Consider the following 19,408-nt stretch of genomic DNA (forward strand, 5'->3'; position numbering starts at 1 on the left):
ATCTCCCAAAACGTTCCATAGGAATAATTAATAAACGTCCCCCAGGACAGTCTTTCGAGCTGCATTCACAATTTCTACAATAATAATAATAACAAAAGTACAAAACTCTTCCTTCCTGAATCCGGGGAAAAGGGATATTTGAGCTCTTGAAGTTTTTTTTTTCCTCTTTCTGTTAGTGCTGTCCCATTTCGGATCGTAATTTCCACTGGCTGCAGCATTCATCTATCCGTTGTTCGCCCGGGTTGTTGGTTTGGATTCGGTGCAGCATTAATGAAATCCCTTTCCCCCGGCCTTACCCTCGAAACGTGACCGCGCCACAGGTTGTGCTCGGATTTGGCCACGTGGTCACAGGACAGGGCGAAAAGAAGAAATTTGCGTCCCCTTCTCTCGAAAGGGGGAGAAAAAGGCTGCGATAATTTATGCTGCGCTATTTTCATGCATCTTGGAAGTTCCAAGTGTCCTGAGCTCATTGTTGAGGCTGCCACCCTATCATAGCAGCAGCCTAGTAAGAAGTGGATAGAATGTAATGAATTTCCTTAATCCTTCCTCGCTGTTTTTTTTTTCCTGCAGTGTTCAAGCGGTGAGGGATTTGCAACAAAAAAAGGGGAAGTAAACAAGCCTGCGGGTGCATTGCTGCAGAGGCTTCTTCTGGGTCGGCAATTATTTAATGGTGTTTTTCTGCCAAGTTTAACACGAAAAAAGTGATAAAAAGAAGGCTATAATTGAATTTATCCCCCCTAATCCGGAAACACTTTCAAGATATTAGCGGGAGTCGATTGATCGTTTTGCTACTTAACGTTATTGGAAATTTGTTTTTCAATTTGTTCCAGTTGGTGGCTATTCAATTAACGCCGGTTTTTAATCGGTAAAATGCGTTTCAAATAAAAATAATACTATTTACTCGAAAATGTCGAGTATTATAATTTTCAGAAATGTAAGATCTAACAAAAAAAAATGGAAAAATAACATTTTGCGGAACATTTAAAATTCACTCATTTCAAATTATTTTTAAATAAACCGGAAATTGTTCAAAAATAATTCAAAGTTCCACGGAATTTACTTCAAATCAATTGAAGCTGATTGTACTTAAATTTCTATTAAAATTTTATGTTTAAGAAAAAATATTCTTTTAGCCCCTTGATTTTTCGGGTTAATTTTGAGCCTCTTAACATAAAAAAAAGTAGTTTATGCAAAAAGTTGCAAAAATAGGATTTTTTTCAGCACGAGTCGTACATTTATCCAACGAGGTTCACCGAGTTGGATAAATACGAAGAGTGCTGAAAAAATCAAGTTTTGCAACGAGTTCCATACAACATTTTTTGCAATTCCAAAAAACTCACACTGAGTGAAATTTTATGTCAAATTTTCATTTTTTTGTCAATAAATCGTTTAAATAGAAAAAAAATTGAAAAGTGTTACTTCTCGAAAAATGTGCTGAAAAGTTCAACTTTTCAGCACCCATTTGAGTGCTGAAAAGTTCAACTTTTCAGCACCCATTTGAGTGCTGAAAAGTAGAACTGCTTTTTGTTGGCTGTGACAGTCGGAGCAAATGTCACAGCCAACAAAAAGCAGAACCAGTATCTACAGTCGTTAAACTTGTCGGAAAAGTAGAACTTTTCAGCATTTATTTTGAAAAGTGTTACTATTCGATTCTGATATTTTTGGTACAGAAAAGTAGGCTATTTCGTCGTTCAAGAATGACAGGAAAAGTAAGTAGTTTCACGACGGAATTGCAAAAGTAATAATTTGCAATGACCTTATGTAAAATTTAATTTACAGTCAGGTTTACACGTAGCCATAGATTCCGTTTTTTGCTGTGTATAAGGTCGCTGCAAGTTTTTTTGAAGTTCAAGTCCCTCGACTCTGCAAGGACGTAAGAAATGATAAATTTATATTTCAATTTATGAAATCAACGTTTTTATGAAAAAGTGTTATAAAATGCATTAAATAGTTAAAAGTTAACAGTCGTAACTTTATTGTTGTTTTTTTTTTGTTTTGAGCAATTCCAGCCCAAAACAGGAATTTTCTAGGTCCTTTTTTCTCGACCCTCTCCGGTTTCAATGAAACTTTAGAGACATAACTGAAAACAGAATATTCTTCAGTGTAGTATAGTAACCTGGATAGTAAATCAGCTTAAATCATCAAAAAACGAGTTATTTTGGAAATGTAGTTAAAGACAATCTTATGGGAAATCGGACGAGCTTTCCGGTAAAAATATTTTCGAGACTGAAAAATCAAGTCTGTCCTATAGAAATTGCCAAAAACCATCAAAAAACCTATTTTTACAACATTTTTTTTTTAAAACCGCTCTAACTTCACAGGTTTTGGACTTAGGACAATGGTCAATATTGTGACTTTTATGTAAAATTGTCTGGAGAATCGACTCTCGTGTTCGGTTTATGAAAATTATGATGTTTAGAGCACTTTAAAAAAAAAAACAGTTTCAAAAATGATTTTTGTATTGTTTTAGGTAAGTTGCTCATCCTGCATTTTTCGTGAGTCTTTTTGTAGCATCTTAGGCTATTTTCACAAAAAAATTGAACAAAAAAAATCGTGGGCTCACCTTCAAATTTGACTTTTCAACTTAAAAATCAAATAATCTCATCAAAGTGGAGTGTTTTTTTTTCTTTCAGTGTATTTTTTTCGGAAAGCCCGTCAAATTTCCTACAAGTTTGTCTTTGACCACTTTTTGATACGATGCAACGGCTTCGAGATACAGCAATATTGAAATTACGAATTAAAAAAATATTTAAAACACTAACGCCCTTCTCTATTGTCATTATCGAGTGAAACTGACCCCATATACATAAAAATGGCTTACCTAAGCGCAGGATAACATGTCTCTAAAGTTTCATTGAAATCGGAGAGGGTCGAGGAAAAAGCACCTATTCCCTGTTTGGGCTGGAATTGCTTTTTAGTTTTTAGTTTTTAGTTTTTAGTTTTAAGTTTTAAGTTTTAAGTTTTAAGTTTTAAGTTTTAAGTTTTTAGTTTTTAGTTTTTAGTTTTTAGTTTTTAGTTTTTAGTTTTTAGTTTTTAGTTTTTAGTTTTTAGTTTTTAGTTTTTAGTTTTTAGTTTTTAGTTTTTAGTTTTTAGTTTTTAGTTTTTAGTTTTTAGTTTTTAGTTTTTAGTTTTTAGTTTTTAGTTTTTAGTTTTTAGTTTTTAGTTTTTAGTTTTTAGTTTTTAGTTTTTAGTTTTTAGTTTTTAGTTTTTAGTTTTTAGTTTTTAGTTTTTAGTTTTTAGTTTTTAGTTTTTAGTTTTTAGTTTTTAGTTTTTAGTTTTTAGTTTTTAGTTTTTAGTTTTTAGTTTTTAGTTTTTAGTTTTTAGTTTTTAGTTTTAGTTTTTAGTTTTTAGTTTTTAGTTTTTAGTTTTTAGTTTTTAGTTTTTAGTTTTTAGTTTTTAGTTTTTAGTTTTTAGTTTTTAGTTTTTAGTTTTTAGTTTTTAGTTTTTAGTTTTTAGTTTTTAGTTTTTAGTTTTTAGTTTTTAGTTTTTAGTTTTTAGTTTTTAGTTTTTAGTTTTTAGTTTTTAGTTTTTAGTTTTTAGTTTTTAGTTTTTAGTTTTTAGTTTTTAGTTTTTAGTTTTTAGTTTTTAGTTTTTAGTTTTTAGTTTTTAGTTTTTAGTTTTTAGTTTTTAGTTTTTAGTTTTTAGTTTTTAGTTTTTAGTTTTTAGTTTTTAGTTTTTAGTTTTTAGTTTTTAGTTTTTAGTTTTTAGTTTTTAGTTTTTAGTTTTTAGTTTTTAGTTTTTAGTTTTTAGTTTTTAGTTTTTAGTTTTTAGTTTTTAGTTTTTAGTTTTTAGTTTTTAGTTTTTAGTTTTTAGTTTTTAGTTTTTAGTTTTTAGTTTTTAGTTTTTAGTTTTTAGTTTTTAGTTTTTAGTTTTTAGTTTTTAGTTTCACATATGATTTTTTAGTTCAGATATATTATAAATAAATGCACCTAACTTCAGAGTGCCTCCGAAACCCGATCTCACCAACACACTCTCATCAACCAGCCGGCACATCTGTTTTGACGTTCGGTGCCGGCGCGCGCGCTCCTCGCAAATTTTGTTGACATCGCCGCCACGCGTATGCCGGCACGTTCCGTGGTGGTGCGTGGCGCGAAAACAACGGAGCAAACATCGCATGCTTTGATTGTTCGTTCTCGCTGAGAAGAGAGCGATCAAGGAGGGGAGAGCAAAATGCTCTCTCTTTCCATCAAAACATCGCACGAGAGCGAAATTTGCAGTAAGTTCACAATGCGCCATGAAGAAATTTGTTGATGTTATAAGGGTTGCCTACTAATAAGGGGTTTTTCCATCTCATCGCTCACACATAATGTGATTGATTGATTTGTTAGAAAGTTTGAAACCCTATAAATGTCCTCATACCAAATTTTCTCACTGTGCATCGCCAGCGGAACCTTGTTTACAACTTGCCGTCGCAACTCGACGTTTTTCTCGGAAGAGAGCGAGACACGCAAGCAGGTTGCTTCCGTCGGGGGATCGTTTTTCATTGATGATGCGGCTTTTCCACAATAAGTCGCGAGAGAAAGTTCGTCTCACGAGAGCGAGGCAAACGAATGCAGTTTTCCTCTATTTTTAGCAGGACGAGGGTCGTTTCGGAGAGTCTGGCCGCAGGATTACGGGAAGCCGGGAGCGTGACCTTAACCGCGAGGGGGTGGCAGTCGCCGTCGACGGTACTGTTGTTGTTGTTGGTGGAAAGTTGCATCCTCGTGTTGAAGTGAGAGCGGAGAGCGAAGGGAGAGCCAGACAGATTTTCCTCGAAGGGGTGCCGATGGCAGGCCGACGACGACGACGGAATCCTGCGAGCCGGAAAAGCTGCCAGGATCAGTGCGATTCCTGCCGTTGATGGTGTCGGACCGGTTTGTTCCGAGAGGGGAACTTTTCCGCGCGGATTTTCGTCTGGCATTTCCGGAGTGTGTGCGTCGAGAAGGAAGAAGAAATCTCGCGTATGTTTGGGTTCGGTTGTTTCGGTTGACCCGGTTCCTCCTACACCCCCGCCGTGTGTGAGAGTCTGCTGCAGCAGGTCGATGCTGAAAGCCGGAAAGGTGCTGGTGCTTTCCGGAGTGTCCGGCAGTCGATGACAGTCCAGCTGTACGGCAGAGGAATTTTCAATTCGGGAAAATTTCGGGTGGGCAGCAGAAAAAATCGGCAAGGAATTAAACTGCCATTAAAGTGAAAGAATTTCGGGGTTGGAATTTTGGTCCTTTGGACGGTGTGCAAGGTGTTATTGTACCACAAGGGAAGTAGTGGTACACAAGGTGGAGAAGTGGTTCAGCTGTAGCAGCACAAGGATGTTCGTGCTCAAGTAGGAGTCCTGTTTCGCTTGTTGTGGACGACCCGGAGAGTGTGGTCGAAGAGGAGAAGATTTTCAGACCGAGCAGAAATTGAAATTGAAACCTGCCAGCTGCTCCTGGAGAGTCCTGCAAGGACGAAGCAAAAACAAGTGGAGAAAAAATAATCAAAAATAATCGAATTAAAAATATCGCAGTGTTTGTGTAGGCTATTAGTGCACCTGTGCAATATCGCTAGATCCTGTGTGTTTTTTCGAGTGTGAGTGTCTGTATATTCTATTCACCAGCAATCTTTATCACCATCTAAGCATTATCGTAACCATTATCGTAACCGTTATCCATCGCATTACCGTAACGTAAGTGTGTGCTGAGCAAAATATTCACCCGTGAGCTATTTGTGCATTTTACTCAAAAATATTTAAAGGAAGAAGCTTACCAATATCACATAACCAAAAAAAAAAGAAAATAATCAAAATTAGAATTAAGGTGCTTCAAGCAAGTGTGCAATATCTCCTTAAGCAAAACAGTGCAATACAGAAAAAAAAATTAAACCGTGCAACGTGAGTGTTTAAAGAGATCCTGCAAGTCCTGGAGCCACTAGCAGCTCATTAATCATCTCGCCTGAAAAGCAGAGTTTAAGGCCACGCACAAGTGAACACGCTGATCTGTTCGCGAGCAAGGAATAGCAAAAGGTGTGTAATTAATTTTCAACCTCCAACCTGGGTCGACGCGCCACCGAGCGTCTTTTTCTGGTGAGGTACGAGTAGGGCGAGTGACAAATTGTTCTGAAGGATATTGTCTATTTTAGGTTCTGTGCTTTTTTTAGATTCGTCTTTTGTTGCGATGGGATTTAGAACAACCGGGGGGATTTGTGATCATTTTCCGGGAAGGAAATTTGTCAAATAGCGTGTAAACAGATTGGGTAATTTTTACGGTCTAGGATTTGGATAAATTTCAGCAACTTGATTGGTGCTTTGTACAAAAAATTGATGCCCGAGTGATCTTTTGTATTATCAAGATATGAATCTCACTAAGCTTAGTACAAAAGAGCACGGGTTAAGATCTGACAACCCTGTCTCGAGATATGGCCAATATCTCGAGACAGGGTTGCCACATCTTCAATATTTTGGACTCGAGATATTTTTTCAAGGAAAGAATTTAGCTAAATAACGATATTTTATTCAAAGCATTTATTTTTTGTTTCATGTATGTTGTGGTGTCCAAAAGGCCATTGGAGTTTCAAGAAAAGTGAGAGAAGTTAAAATAACAATAGAAATTATTATCAGCGGCGTACCGGCGTAGGCCATTGCATATATTTTTCAAAGTTCTTTGAATTTGGCAACATTAAAAATTTAAATTAAAGGTTAACATATAAATTCAAAAAATATTGAGAAATACATTACATATCAATACAGTTATTGTTCAATAATTAGTTTAATAAAACTCCAACTTTTAAAGAAATCATAACCTTTTGCGATTTTTTTTGTGTTGCTGTACATTGAATTTTACCAATTATAAATAATATTTTTAGGCTGGTTTATTCATAATAAAAATGATATCACCTGAAATTTTAAAGTATTGGAAATTTTATTTTGCCCCTGATTTTTTTACCAATTTCGATGAAGGGCTACATTAACTTTAAAATATATGCAATGGCCTTGTTTGTGAATGATCCATTCTAGAACGCGGAAAATGGTCACAATTTTATCAAAATCTGTTTTCCAAATAAGTTGAGTAGTTTTAAAATATTTTGTATGTGTATTTTGTCCACTTTCCAAAGTTTCAACAAGGAATTTTATGTTAAAAGCAAAATTACATGATCCATACGAAACAATTCAGATTTATTAAAAGAAACAACACATGTTTGAAGCTCAAAATTCCAAAAGTTTAATGAAGCACATTCAATCGGAATATTTGTGAAATCTTTTTCTCTTGGATTTAATTCTTATCCATTTTATATTTTAATAAAATAAGGTTTCTGCGATTGGAAAATTAATTTAAAATAATAAATTGTAATTTATTAATAAGATGTTTTTTTTTTATTTTAGCCTTAAAAAGCACAAGTTAATAACGGGAGATTCATTTCTGAACGCGTACAGTCAGCAGCATTATTGTCAGACATACGCAATAATAATCATGAACCAAGCGCCACTCTTAGACATATACACTGCCCATGTTCACATAAATGTCCCATATGAAAAAACCGCAAACTGAGAAAAACGCATTTGAAGTTTGTCCCATACATAAGGCTATGAGTAGGCTTAGTGATTTTTCACGCTCGAAAATTGCAAATTTCACTGGGACCACAATTTCAAAACACCAAATTTCACGCAAATTTCGCGGAACTTTAAAAATGTTCAAATGACTCTGAAAATCCTATGTTTAAATCAGAGAAACTACTTTTTATGCTTCATTATATATTATTTTTCAACAAACAAAAAAAAATCACTTATTTTGATTGCTACACAAAACAATTAGGATATAAAAAAATCCTCCTGGTTTAGGGATGGGTTTTTCACATATTTTGAAATAAAATGTAGGGCTAGCGTATTCTCATTTACTGAACTGCTCTTTTAATATTCGACTTATAAAGCTTAAATGTTTTCGCTAATTTGCTTCTGTTATATCATTTTACATTTTATTGAATTTAATATCAAAGCAAGATTTAACAATCTTCTACGGTCAAAATGAGTAAAATAAATTAAATTTTCTGCGACATTTAGCCAATTAAACACATTTTTTAAGGGTTTTAGCTCACTTTTCAAAAACTAAATTTAACAATTTGCAAAAATATTATCATTTTTAACAATATTTAAATTTATATTCTAAATGCGAAAGGAAAACAAAAAAAGTTATATTTTTCAACTTTCACTGGAATCATCCACCCAAATAAATAAATAGTGTTAAAATTAAACAGGCCCAAAATGAAAATTTGATGTTTTTAAAATATGACTACAAGGATAAAAAAATACTCTTCATTTTATTTTAAGCTTAATTCTTTTAATTTCTCTCAAAACTTAACCATTCAAATAAAATAACAGTAAAATTTTTAATACAGAGAATGAAAATATTACTAAATTTAGTTAATTTAAAAAAAAATCAAATACTAAATATTTCTTCAAATGGTTCGAATTAACTTGACAAACAAGTATATTCAAACTTTTTAATTGAAAGCTTATAATATTCAATGAAATTGTCTTTTTGCATGAAATATTTATTAAGTTATTGTTGTTATTAAAAAAAAAATTTGAGAAAATTGTTAAAATTTCACGAAAGCTTCAAAAATTACTCTATATTAGTCATTAAACCAGGGTATTCACTCGCTTCATTCTACAGTAGTTCATAAAGTTATTTTTATTCCTTTTTGAATTTGATTAAATATTTTGAGAAAAATCGTTACATTTTCAAACAAACATATGATTTCACGGGATTTCGCGGAAAAAGCCAAATTTCGCGGATTTCACGCTGTCCGCGAAATCGTGAAATTTCACTAACCCTAGCTTTAAGTTAAGTTTTCGCGAAAAAACTGGATTTCCTCCTGATTTCTAGAACAAAGTACTGGATATTATATTCTCTTTTGAAAAAGCACACGATTTTGAACCAAACTCCATCATAAACTCAAACACTAACTTAATCCACCTATGTGGTTGAAGCCTTCCTCACTCATTACCATCAATGGCTGTACACAAATTTCATCTATTTTTTTAAATCTGGATTAAAAAGAACATAAATATCACTTAAGTGGCCATATCTCGAGACAGGGTTGCCAGATCTTCAATGTTTTGGACTCGATGGAAAGGTCTTTTGATAACCTAACCAACGATGGGTTGGATAGTGAATCCGGACATAGTTAACATACATTTAAGTGAGATCCGGCTTCCAAAAATTACAAAAATATCACTTAAGTGGCCGTATCTCGAGACAGCGTTGCCAGATCTTCAATGTTTTGGACTCGTTGGAAAGGTCTTTTGATAACCTAACCAACGATGGGTTGGATAGTGAATCCGGACATAGTTTACATACATTTAAGTGAGATCCGGCTTCCAAAAAGTACATCAATATCACTTAAGTGGTCATATCTCGAGACAGGGTTGCCAGATCTTCTATGTTTTGGACTCGATGGAAAGGTCTCTTGATAACCTAACCAACGATGGGTCGGATGGTGGATCTGGACATAGTTAACATACATTTGAGTGAGATCCGGCTTCCAAAAAGTACATCAATATCACTTAAGTGGCCATATCTCGAGACAGGGTTGCCAGATCTTCTATGTTTTGGACTCGTTGGAAAGGTCTTTTGATAACCTAACCAACGATGGGTCGGATAGTTGATCCGGACATAGTTTACATACATTTATGTGAGATCCGGATATATGTGAAAACACATTTTTATACATAACTTTTGAACTACTTATCGAAACATCAATCTGTATAAAACTCGATCTATTGTCCCGTCCGTGTGGATCAAACGGACCGCGCACTGGACTCACAATCCAGAGGTCGCCGGTTCGAATCCCGCGGCGGGCGCTCTAAAATTCTTTGTGTAAATATGGGTATTCGGCGCCGTCGCTCCGTGCCATACTTTCATACACTTAGGAGCCCAGGGCGGCGAAGTCTTTGTAGATAAAAGGAAGACACTAGTGGTTGGTACTAGCAATGGTGGCCGACAGCTATAAAGTCAACTTCGTTTTTTTTTTCGTCTATGGGACCCTAAACCAAGTCGAATGCAACAAGTCAAATTGGTTCAGCCAGTGCCGAGAAACATGAGCTAGTTTGTTGGTCACATACATACATACACACAGACATTTGTTCAGTTTTCGATTCTGAGTCGATATGTACACATGAAGGTGGGTCTACGACGTTTTTATACAAAGTTCATTTTTAGAGCAGGATTATAGCCTTACCTCAGTGAGGAAGGCAAATCTATGAAAATGCATATGGGACATTTATGCGATCAGGGGAAGTACATTACTTTTTAGAATACATGCATATACTACAAATTATTTGGGAAAATATCCTTTGAGTCAAATGATGCGCTTTTAAAATGAAATTTCACAGTTCTACATTTTGGCATGTCAAAATAAGAACTAAGGAAAAAAAATTACAATAGAAATAATATGTAGCATGTACACGGAGAAAAAAGAGTTCCCAAAATCGTGAACAAGCGTTCATGAAAATGAAAGCCACGAACAAAGTGTTCAAATTTCATGGTAAGTTTTTCAAAATCGCACCATGGGATTTGACCACTTTTTTCGAGGTTCTCATTTTCATGAACGTTTGTTCTCGATTTTGGGAACTCTTTTTTCTCCGTGTAAGAGGCACTGTAAGTAGTCTTCAAAAGTTTGACGAATAAACAAAAAAACGCACTTGAAATAATTTAAACAAAGTTAATAAATTTATTTTTCGTTCCTTCGATAACATATTAATAAACGGATTGTTTAGTGATGTGCCAAAAATCGGAAAATTTCAAAAACTTTAAACCTGAAAATCTCTTTAACCCTAAATGTGTTTCCTTCGCCAAACAATGCTAACCCACGAAGTAACACTCGTTGGTGACTTTTATTACGAGCGTATAAAAATCATTAGCTGGAAGAAAAATCATTTCCTTTGGCTTCACCTCCCCCACACACAAACACGCCTGGGTCACATCCGAGTAAGATGGTTCTCTGGTCTTGAAAATGGGTTATGAGGGTCCTGCACACACACACACACGTCCACAATCTCCGGCTGGTTACACACGAGAACGTGATGATGGATGATTTTTCGTGTTTGAGAATTACACTCAAATTTATGGTTGACTGCTCTCGGTGGGAGTTTTTCCTCGTTTTTGCTCAGAAGTTTCCATCTAGATTTTTAGCTGGAAGAGTTCTGATAAATGGAATAAATGGCAATGTTGTTGTACGTGGGTGGCGGTTTTAATGGCTGTGTTTGAAATCGATTTTGGGAAAGTTGGTGAGGGGAAGAGAAGTTACAAGAATATCAATGTTTGATTACTTTTTCTGGAATCATACAACTTTGGTTCATTTTTCAACGACTAAACAAATTGAGCAAACAAGAAACATTTGAATTGAACTCGTAAATTTTACTAACTTCAATTTTAATCGGGTGTACAAGTCCAGAACGAATGAATATCTTCCTAATAAATTCAACCGAAACTGCCCTTGTCAATCGTCGGCATTCCTCACTGACTAACGAAACAAAGCAATTACAGGGCGCCGAGTGTAGGCAAAAATCTCTTAAGCTTCTTATGTGTGAGCTGGCATAGTTTTCCTTCCATTCTGAAAAACCATGAATTGCACTGTTTTCGTTCCCCTTTTCCAGCTGCAAATCCGTCTGAAAACGAACACCTTCTCTTCCTCAGAATGACAACTGTGACTGTGAATGAAACTGAAAAACGTTAATTAAAATTTACGAAAAACGCATAATCCGCTGCCAGCACAGTTTGACTTTTGTCCCTCTCCCTTCTTCCTTCCACGTGGGGAGGAAAATTTGAACCCCTCCCTACCATACGTACGTACGACGGCCGCTTGTGTCACTTGATCCTGTCTAGTTTATTTTTATTGCCATTTTTAACGATTATCTCCGTGCGCACTATACCACCTACTTCTTCGAAAATCCGATACGGAACAAACGCATGAATTGCTTTTCGCCCGACCCACCCCAATCGAACAGCCCACCCCTTCTCACGCTGGGCCGGAAGTGCACAGTGCAAGGTTATGTTTTCCAGGCCAGATTTGCCTGATTCACAGTGTAAACAAAAACACTTGCGAGGAATTTGCGGCGTGAAAAATGGTTTTTGGAGGGATGCAAGCAAGTGGACAGTTTGCTTGAAGAAAACATTGAAAAGGAGTGTCGTATTTTGAAGAATTTTGTCCCTGTCCGTACACATTGGAAGGGAGTTCTAAACTGGCTCAGCATGAAGCATATAACATAAAGCGGATTAAAGATTTAACTGTTTATGGCGCTTCCTAGAGCTTATATGAAGCGTTGGACGTTTTAATTTGGAATGAAATCATATCAGATTGAAATATCAAAAACATTCGTGAAATATATACATAATAGTAATGAAGTTTTTCTTAGCAAATAGTTAAAATTATATCATTTCAAATGTGTCAGCAGTACTGCAAAAAAAGAATTTGAACTACAGTCAACCCTCGTTGGTTTGACACCAACTGTTGTCAAACAAAAGGGGACACTTTTTAGTTTGACACCCCTTTTACACGGAGTTCACACATACTAGGTTTGTTTTGATAGTGTGCGTGACCTTGCAACGGGGTATAAACTAAAATAGTGTTAAAACAAATAAAATTACCAATCACCGGTGGTTGAGTGTACAATGTTTTAAAAATGTACTATGTTTGAGAAAAAAAGTTTTTAACGGAATATTGATATGTTTAAAATTTCAGATCGTAAAAGTTGTTAATTGTTCAAATCTTTAAGTCATAATCTCAGCAACAGTTTTCTTTTTTGTGCTGCTTCGATCTTGGTGAGATATAAACTGGGTTGTTAAACTTGACACCGATTTCAAATGTCAAAACATAACCATTTTTCTATTCGCCAGTAGATGCACGGAGTTGTTATGGATCATTCCAAAAACTGTATTAACACTGGAACGCCCAACGCATGTCCAACTTACACGGACGCCCAAGCCTCCCAAAAAAGGTGGAACGGTAACTTCAACTCGCTGGTTCTCGGGCATTTCTCAACCAATTGGGACGATTCTTGTTTCCAGTGATTTGTAAGAATGTCCAGATGATTCTAGAACTTTGCAGAACTTGATTTGAACAAATCTGTAATTTCTGCGACCGAAAACATCGTTCCACCTTTTTTAAATCGACTGCCCCCGCGGAATTGTTGGCGATTTTTTTTTTTACACGCGAAAAAAAAAGTTGGAACGATGTTTTTGATCGCATAAATTACAGATTTTATCAACATAAGTTCTGCAAAGTTCTAGAATCATCTAGACATTCTAACAAATCACTGGAAAGAAGAATCATCTTGATTGGTTGAGTTATGCCCCAGAACCTTTGAGTTGAAATTACCGTTCCAACTTTTTTGGAGCCTTGGGCGTTGGAATGTAAAAAAAACACTTTTTTTCCATTTTTGTCTAGGATCAGGGAACTTTTGTGAGAACCAGGGATAAGGAAGATGAATTTTAAGAAGATGAATTCTCTGCCCAGAAATGTATTTTTTTTTATTTGGCTTAAGAGGCAGTATTTGTAGATTCTGCTCGGTTTGTTCTAGAGGTCGTATCGAGTTGCTCCGATTTGGATGAAACTTTCAGCGTTTGTTTGTCTATTCATGAGATGAACTCATGCCAAATATGAGCCCTCTATGACAAAGGGAAGTGGGGTAAAACGGACATTGAAGTTTGAGGTCCAAAACACATGAAAATTCTTAAAATTGCTCGCATTTCCGTAAAACTTCATCAATTCCAACTCTCTTAGATGCATTCGAAAGGTCTTTTGAAGCCCTTCAAAATGTGCTATAGACATCCAGGATTGGTTTGACTTTTTCTCATAGCTTTTGCAAATTACTGTTAAAAATTGATTTTTTTAAACCTTAATAACTTTTGGCAACAGCTTCCAACACCCATACTCCCATAGGTCAAAAGTTAGGGAATTTCATGGACTATAAGCCTACGGTATTAACTTTTTGGCCAATCGCAGTTTTCTCATAGTTTTTCGATTTTTCTAGAACAAACATTTTACAACGTTAGTTTTTGCTCTGTAGGCCTCCATAGCGGCACTTTTTGGTCTCAATTTTGACATATTCGGAATCCTCAGAAAATTTTACATTAGATTGAGGTGTTGGAATTTTGAATTTCATTGGAAAAAATGCCATTTAGAATTAATTAAAATATTATTTAGAATTTTGTCGGATTAGGGGTAAACAAGTTTTCGCCTACTTGATACAGCATTTGACGTATTGATCATAGGGTAAATAAGATCTATTTCTTTTTTCAAAAATGTTTTATTTAATTATTTTTTAAATCAAAATTACAACTCCAATACTTCTAACTTACGTGAAATTGACCGAGGATTCCGAATATGACAAAATTGAGACCAAAAAGTGCCGTCTTCTTGGCCTACAGAGCAAAAACTAACGTTGTAAAATGTTTGTTCTAGAAAAATCGAAAAACTATGAGAAAAACTGCGATTGGCCAAAAAGTTAATACCGTAGGCTTATAGTCCATGAAATTACCTATCTTTTGACCCATGGGAGTATGGGTGTTGGAGGCTGTTGCCAAAAGTTATTAAGGTTTAAAAAAAATCAATTTTTAACAGTAATTTGCAAAAGCTATGAGAAAAAGTCAAACCAATCCTGGATGTCTATAGCACATTTTGAAGGGCTTTAAAAGACCTTTTGAATGCATCTAAGAGAGTTGGAATTGATGAAGTTTTACGGAAATGCGAGCAATTTTGAGATTTTTCATGTGTTTTGGACCTCAAACTTCAATGCCCGTTTTACCCCACTTCCCTTCGTCGTAGAGGGCTCATATTTGGCATGAGTTCATCTCATGCATAGACAAACAAACGCTGAAAGTTTCATCCAAATCGGAGCACCTCGATACGACCTGTTTCACATCGGTGAAAAACTCGCTCTTAAGCTTTGTGGGGCCTTCCCTATGGTCAGAAGTCATTTTGTGTCATTGGATTACCCATACAAGCCTCCATACAATTTTGGCAGCTGTTCATGCAAAAATGGTACGTAAATATTAGAATATCTGTAGCTTTTGAAGAATTTTTCTTAACAATTTGGTGTCTTCTACAAAGTTGTAGGACTGTTCAAAAAGAATAGGTACATGGAAAAAAAATCTAGCCGATTTTGTAATGAACTTTTTTTTTCACAAAAACTTTATTTTCCAACATATTTTTTTATTATTATCGAGATTTTTTGATAATCTTTAGACCTAAACCTGCAAATTTTTAGCTATAGAGGAGAAAATCGTGACGTCAGAAATGAACTCAAATCACTCAAAGTTCATTTTGTGAGTGACTTCAACGTTTTGGCCTAGTTTGACAGCTACCTCGTTCCCAGGTTTTCTGTGGGAGAGAAAAGGAGGCGAATACTTTATGAAAATCATACCTGTCAAAATTCCTAGCCTCAAAATTTTGTCGCGAGTTGCTTTTCTCCTCTATAGCGATATACGGTCAAATATTGACCTTATTTTTTATGTTAAATTGATTTTGTTATCGTTAAGTACTTTATAGATTTTTTTAAATGTCTCGTTTTCATGACATAGCCATCCTAAGTTTACCAGTTACCGGTTTACCGAGTTACCATTTCTGATTTTTTTTTAAGTTTAGAAAATTGCTATGAAATTATCTAAGAGACATTGAAGATTGATCCTGTGGTCCTGAGATACAGCGGCAAAGAAAAAGAAATACCGTCAGTGGGGGTGACATTGGGTCTGGGGATTAGATTGGGTCAAAGTGATGTTTTACGGATTTTATTATTTCTCAGGTTCTTTTAAATGAAACTAAATTCTGTTAAAAGGTTTGTGTAGGGGACATCTTAAGATAACTTTGCTGAAAAATTCTCGTTCCTAGAGCAAATCCTGCCATTTTGACAGCTGTCTAAAGTTGAGATACGGTTTTGTTAGAATTGCTACTTGTTTTACCATGTCCATATGATTTTCTTCAAATCTTCATTTTTTTTTCTCGATCCTGGTCAGAGTCGCAGGGGTTTGAATTACAATAATGTATTATTCCGTTGTATAATTCAGGATATTTGAAAAATAAAATATATCTTATTTTGTGTTAAACATGTTTTAAAGCAGACTAATTTTCAAAGTAAGATCTTTATTCTATAAAACTCAATGATTTCCATCTTTTTCAAAAATCCAACAAGTCAGAATATGAGTTGGACTAATTGACCATGATTTTTTCTCATCTGGCTGGTTTTGGACATGGATCATTATAGAGGAGAAAATCCTGACGTCAGGAATGAACTCAAATAACTCACAGTTCATTTTGTGGGTAACTTTAACAGTTTGGCCTTGTTTGACAGATACCCCAGTTTTCTGTGGGAGAGAAAAGGAGCCGAATACTTTATTAAAATCATACCTGTCAAAATTCCCAGCCTCAAAATTTTGTCGCGAGTTTTTTTTCTCCTCTATTGCAAACAGGGGCAGAATGAAAAAGTGGCAAAACGTTAGGTACATCAAGTAAAAACAATTAAAACTTTCTGTAAACTGTGCAATGTTCTGATTAGGAGTTGTCGACCCCGTTATTCAATACAAGCTTATTTCTGAACAGTAACAAACCAGATCGTTGCAACGACCTCAAATTTAAATCATTAAATTTGTCCATTTTCGATCATCACCACAGTTCTGACCATGCGCGCTTACGCAAGCATAAATAATTTTACACGTCGACTCGCGTTGCGCGACAAATAATTAAGCTTATGTACAGGTGTGGATCATGAGTCATTCTCACCTGAAAAGCCCTTTATTAAATTTCGCCAATTGTTAGGCAATCAAAAAAATGGTTAAGCTTTCAATTATGAATGTGCGATGTTATTCGACAGGGGAAATTGAGGGTGTGGCTTAACCAAATTCATGGGCATGTTTGTTCAATGGAGAATTCGACCTTCTCATTATTGACCAACATTTTTGAGAATGTTTTAGGAACATAATTTTGATATTCCAATAACATAATTTAAAGTTTCACGACAATGGTTCGAACCCATGACTTCCGATTTTGAGGTGTACTCACTACACCATACGGAAAGTCATGAAGAATTGCAGAGGTCTGCATAATTTAATTCATGAGGTTCATCGATGCTTCTCATCGAAACGGACCACTTTTAGTAGAACAAAATTTAGTAGAGTTTTCGGGGACTGACTATAAAAACCCCAAAATTCTTGAGGAGGGCAGTTAGTTCCAGTCAGTTCCAGCCAGTTCAAGCCCAGTCCAGTTGCAGATCCTGAAGAAGCCCCAGACCAGCCGGACCCGCCAGCAGCCACCAGTAGCAGAGGCCCCAGTCCAGCCGGACTTAGCGGTGGAGGCCGCAGTCCGCCGGGACTTAGCCGCTGTGAAGAGTCCGCCGGGACTTAGCCGCTGTGAAGAGTCCGCCGGGACTTAGCCGCCGTGAAGAGTCCACCCGGGACTTAGGAGTTCGGGTCTGGCATGGTTCGGCGAAGAGGTCTGGAGGACAAGTCTGGCTTCAACGTAGAGCATTGGCTCGACGAAGGTCTTAATGAAATTAGCAACAAAAAGTTGAGTGATGTGATCGTGCGCGTAAAAGTTGAAAGTGTTACCGCAAAAATGTAATCTTCAAAAAGTGTAATATACAGATAAGTGAAGTTTACTGATCTGTTTTGACTCTACAAGTAAATATCACAAAAATCCTGAAAGCCTAAACCGCTCGGGCCGTTCAGGTGGTGACTAGCGGAAAGCAACGCTGTGTGTGTTTGGACACGCCATTTTGATTGGACAAAACCGAGAGTTGAAATTGTGACTATGTGTGAAAGTTAATGAACAAAATGATTTCGCGAAGTAACAAACAGTTAAAATAGTGTAAAAAAAAAAAAAAAAAAAATCGTTAAATTGAAGAAAAGGTTATGTGAGGAGTTCTAAGATGGAAGCAAATGTGCAGCAGTACGAGATGGAACCAAAACGGGCTCGACCAATGGCAGAAGCATCGGAAATTTCAAAACCGGCCAACGATGGACAACACTAGGGATTCAACAATGACAAGATCATCTGGATCAACTGGAGACGAAATTCAGCCGCATCGAACACCCAAGAAGACGACCATGGAAATCTGGCAGTTTAGGGTGAGTAAACAAAAGTTATACCGAAATTTGATGTAAATAGTTAAAAACACGCTCAAAAGGGTGCACAGCAACCAAGGAAGTTGTTGTCTTCTTATGCCAAAATTGACAAACTTACGGACCCAATCCTGCACAAATCTGATTGTAAAAACAGGCAAATTTTGTTGTAAATCACTTAGTAGACAGTACTTTAGGGGATGAATAAAACATTATATCGATAGTTCCCGTAGTTTCGAAAATACTAAAATATCTGTAACAAAAATCTTGGTGCAAAAGCTCTTGTTGATGTGCACCGTTAAAGATGGCGAATTTGGAGACGAAGGATTTAATCCAGATTATTCCAGAATTTGATGGGTCATTAGACTCACTGGAGCAATTTTTAATATTAATAGAATATTATGCTGATCAAATTCCTGAAGGCGAAGATCAAAGTAAATTTTTAAATGTTGTTTTTATGAAACTAAAATTTAAAGCAGCAGCACGTATTAACCGAATTTATGCAAGCACTTGGGAAGAAACCAAGGCAAATTTAATTAGAGAGTTTGGTATCAAAACTACTTTTGGTAGTATAATTGAACAAATTGAAACTCTGAAACAAGGACGGGATGAATCATTTAAATCATATGCAGGAAGAGTTCTTGACATAAAATACGAAATCATAAAAATTGATCAAAGTTACAACGAAAATTCATTTACAGCTTATTGCTTAAAAAGCCACTTTATAGTTGGAATTATAAATAATGAAATCAAAGCAATTGCCACTAATAACCGTCATATGAAGTTGGAAAATTTGCTAGAATTTTTAGAAAATGAACGAATTGACAGAGAGTCTTTAAGAACTCTCGAACAAAGGTTACTTGCTAGTACTGAAAATTCAAACCTTAATTTTGACAGAAAATTCAGAAATTTCAGGAACAATAAAAATAAAAAATTTTATCAAAGAAATAATTATCAAGCTAACAAATTTTATGAATGTTATAAAACGAATACTGCAAAGAGCACTTTAAAACGAACTTATACAAATAGTCGACGCAATAAAAATCAAATTCCAAATAATTTTAAACTGCAATTTAACGAATACATTCCACCACATGAAACATTAAAAATCAATTTCAATAATGATTCAATATTTTATGCAAATATTGCTACCTTGGCAAATCCAACAAAATTTCACAAATTTATAATTGACTCCGCATCATGTAACAATTTTGTAAGATGGGATGTGGTTAGTAATATGCGTTTAACTAACATTGATTTCAACGATAGAATTTCCATTAGAGGGGTTCATGGAATAGCAGAAGATACAGTAGGATCTGTAAATATGATTTTATTGATAGGAAATT

At 35.5% G+C, this 19,408-nt stretch overlaps 1 protein-coding gene across 1 annotated transcript in view; it reads left to right on the forward strand.

The window, feature by feature from the left end:
- The first annotated feature begins 4,680 nt into the window (after positions 1 to 4,680).
- LOC120412525 (uncharacterized) overlaps positions 4,681 to 19,408 on the forward strand; it is a 788,684-nt gene continuing 773,956 nt past the window's right edge. The window contains exon 1 of the mRNA XM_039573021.2: positions 4,681 to 5,977. The gene's annotated coding sequence lies outside the window, so the exon portion shown is untranslated. The remainder of the gene's footprint in view (positions 5,978 to 19,408) is intronic.

This window comes from Culex pipiens, chromosome 2 (genome assembly GCF_016801865.2).
Source record: "Culex pipiens pallens isolate TS chromosome 2, TS_CPP_V2, whole genome shotgun sequence".
NCBI classification, from domain to species: Eukaryota; Metazoa; Arthropoda; class Insecta; order Diptera; family Culicidae; genus Culex; species Culex pipiens.